The sequence below is a fragment of the Aplysia californica genome, unplaced genomic scaffold, assembly GCF_000002075.1.
Source record: "Aplysia californica isolate F4 #8 unplaced genomic scaffold, AplCal3.0 scaffold00139, whole genome shotgun sequence".
Taxonomy (NCBI): Eukaryota; Metazoa; Mollusca; class Gastropoda; order Aplysiida; family Aplysiidae; genus Aplysia; species Aplysia californica.
In genome coordinates, this window is record NW_004797409.1 from 239,297 (window position 1) to 249,141 (window position 9,845).

General features: G+C 42.9%; 1 long non-coding RNA gene across 1 annotated transcript in view; it reads left to right on the plus strand.

Annotated features, from left to right (window-relative positions):
- LOC106011555 overlaps positions 1-9,845 on the plus strand; it is a 15,996-nt gene that overhangs the window by 322 nt on the left and 5,829 nt on the right. The gene's annotated exons all lie outside the window — the stretch shown is intronic.

Here is a 9,845-nt window from a genome sequence, read left to right on the forward strand (position 1 = left end):
GGGAAAGGGGCGGCTTCTTATCGTCCCAGATTGGCGTCCCGTGGGGGAAAGGGGCGGCTTCTTATCGTCCCAGATTGGCGTCCCGTGGGGGAAAGGGGCGGCTTCTTATCGTCCCAGATTGGCGTCCCGTGGGGGCAAAGTGTTAATAGCAACCCAAATAAGAGCAACATCCGCCTAACAGCAACCTCAACTTGCGTAACAGAATTTTCCTGCATACAAAAGCAACCCCCTTTAATAGCAACCTTTTCTTTAAACAGCAACCTTTGTTGCCATTAATTGCTTCACCAAATGTTCAAACCATTCAAAAACAGTGTACTTACTTACTTACTTACTACCCATTACGCCATCTGCACAAACAAAAATGGACTATAGTTTCTGTGTGCTTACATCCCTCCACTCTTGTTGACCTCCTCCACAACACCCACTCGGCGGGCTAAAAATACACAACACTGAGTACAGGAGCTCAGCTCCCACCCTCTTGCCATGAGCTACTTTCCTTCAAGTCTGGCGGCTGAGGGGAAAAGTCTAGCCCACTGAGAAGAACATTACCGCCCCACCGAGATCAGTGTAGTTCAGTTTTAGTAAGTGTTTTACAGCACTTGCAACACAATAAGGTTGTATAAGTGCCGAAGATTAGAGGTGTTATAAGAGAGTAACAAACACACCAAAAAAAGGAGGAGAGATGTTTGATATGAAAGAAGAAGCAAACCACACCAGAGCACCCGCCAACCACACGTGGAATCAGTTTAAGTTTAGTATTTGTAAGAGTTTTACCGTACTTCCAAAATAAATAAGTCATACAAATTTAGTTTTTTAGTTTTAGTAGAGCGCCCTCATACAAATGCCAAAGATTAGAGGTGCTGCTTGAGAGTAACATACACAAAAAAAGAAGAAAAAAAGAGGGGACATAAAGACAGCAGACGTTTACTCTCTCTGGTAAGTGTTTTACAGCGCTCGCAACTGCATACTAATATAAGGTCATATAAACGCATGTAACAGATGTGTGATAGGAAAGAAAGAGCAAACCACATACATACATCACAGAGCAGCCGCCAACCACCCAGAGCGGAGAACAGGCACTGACCTTTTTCTCCCCGGACCCGTCTTCGTTGGCCTCGAGAACTCTGAGGGCTTGCTGGAGCTCCTTGCGTCTCTGCTCCAGCTCCAGCTCTTTCTTTGACTCTAGCTCTGAGGGCGGTGAACACACATGGGTCAGGGAGGGGGAGGGATAGAGGGAGGTGGAAGTGAGGGAGTGGGAAGACAGGGAGGTGGAAGAGAGGGGGTGGGAGGGGGATAGGTGGAGGGAGGGAGGGAGAGAGAGAGAGAGAGAGAGAGAGAGAGAGAGGGGGGGGAGGGAGGGAGAGGGAGGGAGGGAGGGAGAGAGAGAGAGAGAGAGAGAGAGAGAGAGAGAGAGAGAGAGAGAGAGAGAGAGAGAGAGAGTGAGAGAGAGTGAAAGAGAGAGAGATAAAGAGAACACAAGCTCTAGCTCTTTCTTTGACTCCAGCTGTGTAGGAGAGAGGTAGGGAGAGAGTGATATAGGGAGGGAGGGATAGAAAGGGAGAGAGGGAGGGACAAAGAGAAAGTATCTTATCTTATCCTATCTAGTCCTGTCCTATCTCATCTAGTCCTGTCCTATCTATCTTTTCTTATCTTATCCTATCTCTAGAAACGGAGAGCTTAATCTGCAGCTTGCACAGTCAGTATGCTTCCCACGAAGCCAAGAACACTTCTGAGAGTTCAAGGATTTGCTGGGGCAAAAATATAGACTGTAGAGTGTACAGAGCTTTCTGTTGGGGCAAAGATAAACACAATATGTAAGGCAGCGTGGTGGAATCAGGCTCTCGTCAATTTTTGGGCATGTAGAGTTATTGATATCAACTTAAAGCTTGTTCACTTGCCTTTATTTGGATGGAAAAAATATCCATTTATCTTGAATACAAGTCGAGATATTTGCAAATGAAGGAGGTGGGGGTCACCTGTTTTTAGAGGTAAAATTAATGAGAAAATGGCAGCCAAAGGTTAGTTATTTCCTTCGCTTCAGAGTCCGTGGTAACTGAACATTTACATTTTCTGTGCCTTTAATCAACGTTTTTCAGAAAAATCCACACAGAAATGAGTTCTTTAATTGGCATGAAAGGTGTTCAGCCAAAAAACAAAAATTTGATAAAAATTCACAAACCTGCGGAAACATGCAAGTTTCTTCACTTTGATTATTTTGACGACAGCCTGATTCCACCACGCTGCCTCACATATAAATTAAACGTTATTTTTTAGTATTATTTATATTACCCTGTATCACTTATTCGAAATCACTTTCTCCATCCTTTACTCTCTCTCCCTCATTTACTCTCTCTCTCTCTCCCTGACTCACTCCCTCCCTCCCTCCCTCTCTCTATCACACTTTTCCCTTCCTCTCTCCCTCCTCCCTCACTTGTGAGTGCAAGCATACTATTATATTTTATGGTTATGGTTATGTGCACAGATGTGTGTGGAAGAGAGGATGTTTGAGGGAAGATTGTGTGTGTGTATACGAGTGTGCACATGTGCGTGCGTATGCATGTGTGTGCATGTTTGTGTGTGTGTGTGTGTGTGTGCGTGTGTGTGTGTTCATGTGTATGTGTGTGCGTATGTGTATGTGAAGAAACACCAAACCAATGAGCCAGGATCTAGAGAATAACGATGTACCTTATTCTTATCTCTTATGTAATCTATCCTAGCTTATCTTATGGATGGATGGATGGATGGATGGATGGATGGATGGATGGATGGATGGATGGATGGATAGATAGATAGATAGACTGATAGACAAATAGATAGACAGATAGATAGACAGATAGATAGATAGCATTTGTATAGCGCAAATCCCCGCTCAATGCGCTTCACAATCTATACTTTAGTTTTAGTAGAGGTTTTACGGCGCTCGAAACTGCATAAGGTCATATGAGCCCCAGAAGATTAGAGGTGTTACAAAAGAGTAACAAATATAAAAAAGAAGAAGGGGAGATAAGGACGATAGATGTTTGATAGGAAAGAAGAAGCAAACTACCCCAGAGCACCCGTCAACCACCCACCAATCTATACTACTACCCCAGCAGACCTGAGAGCATTCTGAAACAACCTCAACTTCCTGGGAAGCATATAGGGCAAGCAGCCATTAACAGACGCTAAAACACTAACATACTGACAAGATCTTTCGCTGTCTATGGCCGGGTACCCATTTCCACCTGGGAGAAGTGAGGAAAATTTGTGTAAAGTGCCTTTCCCAAGGGCACAACGTCGGGCCCGCAGCTCAAACCCTCGAACTCGCAACCTCGCAATTACGAGTCCGGTAGCTTAACCACTAGGCCGACATCTTATCTAACATTTCACAATAAGCTTACTGTCCACAGCCCAACTGTCGGAGTCCTCGGCCGAGTCATCGTCACTTCCGCCACCGCCCCCGGCCTTCCTCACCACCACCTGCGACCGCAGCTTGGTGTCCTTCTCTTTGCTCCCACCTTGACCTTTGAACTTGAGCTTCAGGTTGTCGGGGCTTTTGTCTCCGTCCCTGCGGAGAACCACGGTTGTATTTTAGGGGAAGAGAATATTACATACTGGTTGGCAGCTATGCACATGATTAGATAGGGTAGGATCGGGATGAAAACTACCTTTTTTCCTCATCATTTGGAAAATACCATGACACAATTACTCACTTTCTACCATACACTCAAAAAGCATGCATGGACGCTAAAGAGGTTATATTTAGTGCTAGAGTTCGTGGCAGCAATGTCCCCCCACATAAACCAATGGGGGCTGCGTGTGCCCACTCTGGGACGCTGAACCTAAAGGGCAAGCAAGACATGTGCAGTTCAACAGACGGGTGAGTACTTTTCAAGACTCACACAGAGGCGTCTCGGCAGTCTAAGGATGAAATCTACAAGCTTGCACTGAAATATGTGGGTACGGTGGTGTTTAATATGCGAGAGCTCATGGGGAGCGGGGTCGGGGCTCAGATTGTTTATGTAAATGGGGGCACCCTGGCCATGCCGATGAGGGTAAGAAGGCCCCCATGTCCGACACATGTGACACCACTGCTGCGAGCTCTAGTATTATATATATAATCTCTTTGACAGACGCACTAAAACATTTTTTCAGAGTGCGACACTAGCACCCCTTAGCAGATTTTCAATGAATAAAAAAAAGCCCCACTTGAGAACAGCGTTCCAAAGCAACTTATTTATAGACTCCTGTTTTTGTAAGAGTTTTAAGGCACTTGGAACACAATTAGGTCACATAAGTGAGGAAGATTATAGGTGTTACAAGAGGGTAACAAACACAAAAAAGGAAAAGAGGAATATGGATAATAGATGTTTGATAGGAAAGAAGGAGCAAACCACACTAGAGCACCCATCAACCACCCACATATGAGCTCCAAACCTGTCTAGATCTTGCCACAGGCAAACCGAAGCTTATGGCTTTATGGAAACTATGAAAAGTGCTTACTCACAATTCCCAAGACTTCATCTAGCTGAAAATACCTAGTAATCCTTGTACTATTGTACAGGTTCAGAGCACAGAGGGAGCACACCCTCTAGCAGTGCAGGACACACACAGCCCTGTTTAGTTTAGTTTTAGTAAGAGTTTTACGGCACTTGCAACACAATAAGGTCATATAAGTGCCAAAGATTAGAGTTTAGTTACAGTAGAGGTTTTACAGCGCTCGCAACTGCAGAAGGTCATATGAGCGTCAGAAGATTAGAGGTGTTACAACAGAGTAACAAACAAAAAAAAAGAAGAAGGGGAGATAAGGACGATAGATGTTTGATAGGAAAGAAGATTAGAGGTGTTACAAGAGAGTAACAAACACAAAAAAGAAGGAGGGGAGATAAAGACAACAGATGAAGATGTTTGATAGGAAACAAGAAGCAAACCACACCAGAGCACCTGCCAACCACCAACACAGCCCTGAGACAGTAAATGTCTCCAACCCCGTTAATACTGCTGGAGAAGCTGCAAGGGCTGACTGAAGAACTGAGAACAGGACAACCCACTATGTGATAAGTACCGGACTTCAAGTGTGGCGTGGTCAACAAGAAGAAGAAGAAGAAGAAACCACAGGGGAAATGACAAGTTCTGAATATAAAAAAGTACAAAGTTTCAACACAATAACCGCCATATAGTGAACACACAAAAAGCAAGATCTAGAAACAGCAATGGGAAAGAAAAGAAGTAGAACTTACCAGTGATGCCTTTCGAACATTTGCAGGAATGACATATATATCACCATCTATAATATATTACCATTTTAACCCCTTCATTGCCAGGGGGTGTGTATTCCTACTGTCAGCACTGATTTTCAGCAAAGCACGTTAGCCAGGACAGCAGTCTCATGTCTCTGCGTCAGCAGACTCGCTGTCTAGATCTGGCCCTCTCATGACATATTCCGATCCCAGGTCTTTGATAGTGTCACTTTCCCCATTCCTTATTCCCCATCATGCTCATAATTTCAAACAACTTACCTTACAAAATTAAGTCAAAAAGTGAAATTTGCTGTCTTTTTAAAGTCATTTTGATGCCTACATATTGCAATAGCACACATTCATCTGAAAGACTAGACCTGTGTTTATAAGTTTAGCAGCAGCGAAAAGTAATACTAGCAAATTTGGTAGTGATATTTCTCATTTTTTATTCCTGGATACCAATCCACATCGTGCTTTGGTTAAATCTCCGTACAGAATAGTTAGAGCCAGATGATTAGTGGGACCTGCATCCTGTTATGTCTTTTAGGCAACCAGGAACAGCAAATTTTGCCAACTTTCTGGATGTCCAGAGTACGGTGCAAAGCCAAAAATTATGCATTTTTCGAAAAGTAATAGAGGTATCTAGTCCTCTGGCAATGAAGGGGGTCAAAAAACCAACTCCGTCTACAAACAGCATAATATTTGGTTTACCTCTTCTTCCCTCCTTTGACATGACTGTAGATGCAGTGCTTCCCATAAGGGCACTCTCCTGTCTCCAGGAACTCAAAGCATGGCCTTTGTTGTTTCTGACAAGAAGAAAATGTAACAAAGAAAATGATTTTTTTTTCAAATTCTCAGATTATCACGAACACTCCTGACTACATCACAAATAACAATCTCCAATCGGAATAAAATTGCCTAAACTTTATCCTACACTCATCGTGGGTAATTCTTCAATTTGGAATATTTGATTTAGACTTGGTAGATTTGAATAATAAGTTGAGATTCAATCCTCAGATTTTCCGTGATACTGATTCACTGATACTATTACTATTGTTTTCTGTTTTTATGGAATTTATGGAGTGTAACAGATACTGTTCGTGTCTTACATTGTATATGTATTCTGGCACTAAAATCGGTTTGTACTTTTTCATAGAGAGACTTCAGAGTAATTTTGAGAAACTTTAGAGAAAATATGCGAATAAGCACGATTATATTAGACACATAAAGTTGTATTTGGAGGAATTACTTCATATAACAAAATGTGTACCAGATGGATAAAGTTGCAAAATTACAACTTCATATTATACACTTGATACCATCTTTTTTTGAGTAGCAGCACCAATGTTATGTCGTTCATGTTCCAAAAGTTCGACAGTTTTTGTCGTGCCGTTTTGTTTTTTTTGTGGTTTTTTTCATTCACAATTGTCAAAAAAATTTAGCATTGCCGACTTCAGCGTGTCTAACCAAATAACAAGTTACAATGTCCATTCTTTTTTGAGTCTCAAGAGCAGTTAAATGCGTGCTTTGGGTGCATCAAACGATAATTACAATAAAAATACAAGGATACACCTAAAACTGAACATTGAAAAGTACCAAAAATTAAGTCAGCCCAGACAGAGTGGCGACAGTGAGCCGACCCCCGTGACCCTGACATGAAAAGGTGCTCAGCGGAGAACCCCCCCCGCTACAACTAAAATTCCACAGCTGGTGCGCCGTGGCTTGTTCTTTAAATATCTCTTGAAAATTTCACTTACACTTTGTGCAGTTCGTTTTAAGATATACATGTTTATTACAAGATGTTTCTCTTGTCTGGTCATGTCTGTTTACACTCTCCTACTCCTACTAGTTGTGCGAAAAGGCCACCTCTATTCTCACTCGGGGTGAGAATAGTGCAGGCGAGTCTTTTGGCTATTCTCACCCGTTGCGCGTTCACCGTTATATAGCCTAGATCTAAGCCAACCAATTTTGCGTTCACCCTAAACCACAAAATTCTACACTGTGATAACAGAAAAATTGTAGAATTCTGTGCCGTGAACAAACGTTCCATTACTACTGTTAGCCTACTAAAAGCGTACAATTTTGTCTGTGGGCAGTGGAGAGAGAGAGAGAGAGAGAGAGAAAGAGAGAGAGAGGGGAGTAGCGCGAGAACTTCCGGGCAAAACAAAATGGCGACCCGCGTAGTTCTGCTCGATTCGAAAAGTTAAATAGCCGTAGCATCTTTGTAGACGACCAAATTAATCTACTTTTGTGTTTTAACATCATTTTTTAACTTTGTTTTGGTCAATTTGATCGTCCACACCGATAGACATTATATTCAGAAAGAGATAGGCTAGAGAGAGAGAAGAGGGGAGGAGTAGACCTTGCGAGAACTTCCGGGCAAAACAAAATGGTGACCCCCGTAGTTCGGCTCGATTCGAAAAGTGAAATAGCCATAGCATCTTTGTAGTCGATAAAATTAGCTTACTTTTGTGCTATATAACGTAATCTTTTCTTTGCCTTTATCCATTTGATCATCCACATCGATAGAAAGTATTCCGAAATTAGGAAAAACAGGTCTTGTTTCACACAAAGTGAGAATAGCCTACGGTGGCAAGTCTCACCCGGGGTGAGAGGTCGATCGTATTTCTATTCTCACCCCGGATGAGAATAGCCACTTCCGTGCGAAAATGTCAAATTTCCATCCACAGGCCATATTGGACATCACAAAAAGTAGGTTAGCGCTAAAAAAATAAGGCTTCTGTCGTTCTAAACCTAGATCTAGATCTAGACTCAAACTCTAGTCTAGTATAGCCTATACTATAGTCTGCTGCCTTAGCAGTCATTCCAGATTCCAGCTCAACATCATCATCATGGTCATGTCAACATGACAACCGAACCAACCTCGCTTCTCTGGGATCCTCCAGGGCCTAATCGCTCAAACACACTCCTTCGATCAGACTCTTCATCTCCTGCATTTTCTTCTTCAACTGTGACTCTTCTTTTAGACTTTTGTGCACTGGCAGGCTGGGCTCTCTGCAAATGACGGGGAAGAAATTTCAGCTTAGCGTCTTTTGGATCCATGTCGCCATTACGGGTTTAGGTCCGATTCGACTTTTTCAAAGGGTTGGCTAGAGTAGTCGTTATTGGAAAATTAAAAGATGGATCAGGGAAAGAAACAGAACAACTGATAGCCGATAGCTCTCTATTTCCCGCTTTCTCGACTAAAAGAAAACGTGCTTACTGTAATTTGATGGTCTGCTCCTTTTGTTTGTCTTTTGATAATAATTATGCTGATACAAGGATAATAAAAATCTTGACCTTCTTAGAATAACTGTCTTAGAGCTACGAACTAATAAAGGAAGTACTTGAGTGGTTGGCGGGTGCTCTGTTGCTCTAGTTGTTTGCTCCTTCGCTTTCCTATGTATATAAAAAAAAACAGTACGCCAATACGAATAATATATTTCTATAGACTGCAGTAATAAAACTTGAAAGTAAATCTTCCTTTTCAGAAAGGGGGAAGGGGAGTGGGATACCTGTGTGTGTGTGTGTGTGTGTGTGTGTGTGTGCGTGCGTGCGTGTGTGCGTGCGTGCGTGCGTGCGTGCGTGCGTGCGTGTGCGTGCGTGTGTGTGTGTATGTGTGTGTGTGTGTGAGAGAGAGAGAGAGAGAGAGAGAGAGAGAGAGAGAGAGAGAGAGAGAGAGGGGGGGGGGGCCTCTGTAACTGCACGAAAGATCGAGATACATTGTATTTCTAACAAATAGGCCTACCATTCGTACTTGTTTTTACATGTGCAATAGCCTATAGGATCTGTGAATGACACGTTCACTGCACAGTTCAAAGTATGTCCCAAACTTTGCGAAGAAAATTCCTTAAGTGATTATCTTAAGAAAGACTTCACAGCAGGATTCTTCAACCTGCTAGATCTCAAAGGTCGACTTGTGGTTTTTCAACCCGCAGTGCAACTATTTATTTTTTACACATTATGTGGCCGTCCTGCTTAGTGCGGCCATTATATTGCCTTCAAGCAGCTACATTTCGAAAGTGCTCCGTATGTTTTGGGGTTTTTTTACTGACTATTGTGTGGTTTTGGTAGGAATTAATTTTGATTTAAGCCACGGTGGAGGGCCGAAGCAGCCTACTTCTAGGCCTATTGATTTTAGGGCCACCTAATTTGGAATCTTTAACTTGCGCAGCGGATCTCCAAGATTTTTCGCTTTTATCTCTACCCTAAGATCAGGGGTGTGGCTGAAAGACAGCAGTTAAAAAAGAGCCAGGAGTAGCAGTAGAAATAGAGGAGCCTAGTCGATGAGATCAGGGTGGGGGGGGGGGGGGGGGGGGAAAAAAAGTAGCGATGAAATAGTGGATGACAGAAAAAGATTTGAGAACAGGAAATGAGGTGAACGGAGAAATTTTTAGAGAAGTTTTTCTCTTTTTTTGAGTATAGGGGGGGCCCCTCTTTTATTTTTTGGACCAAAAAAGGGGGGGGCCAAAAATTTTTTTTCCTTTTTTTCTTTTTTTTTTTTCCCCCTTCCCCCCCTTTTGAGCCCCAAGGGGGGTGGGGCCCCCCCCCCCCCACCCACAAAGAATTTTGGCCTTCACTTTTTAAAGACCCCCCCCCCCCCCCCTCCCATGTCAACTTTTGCCA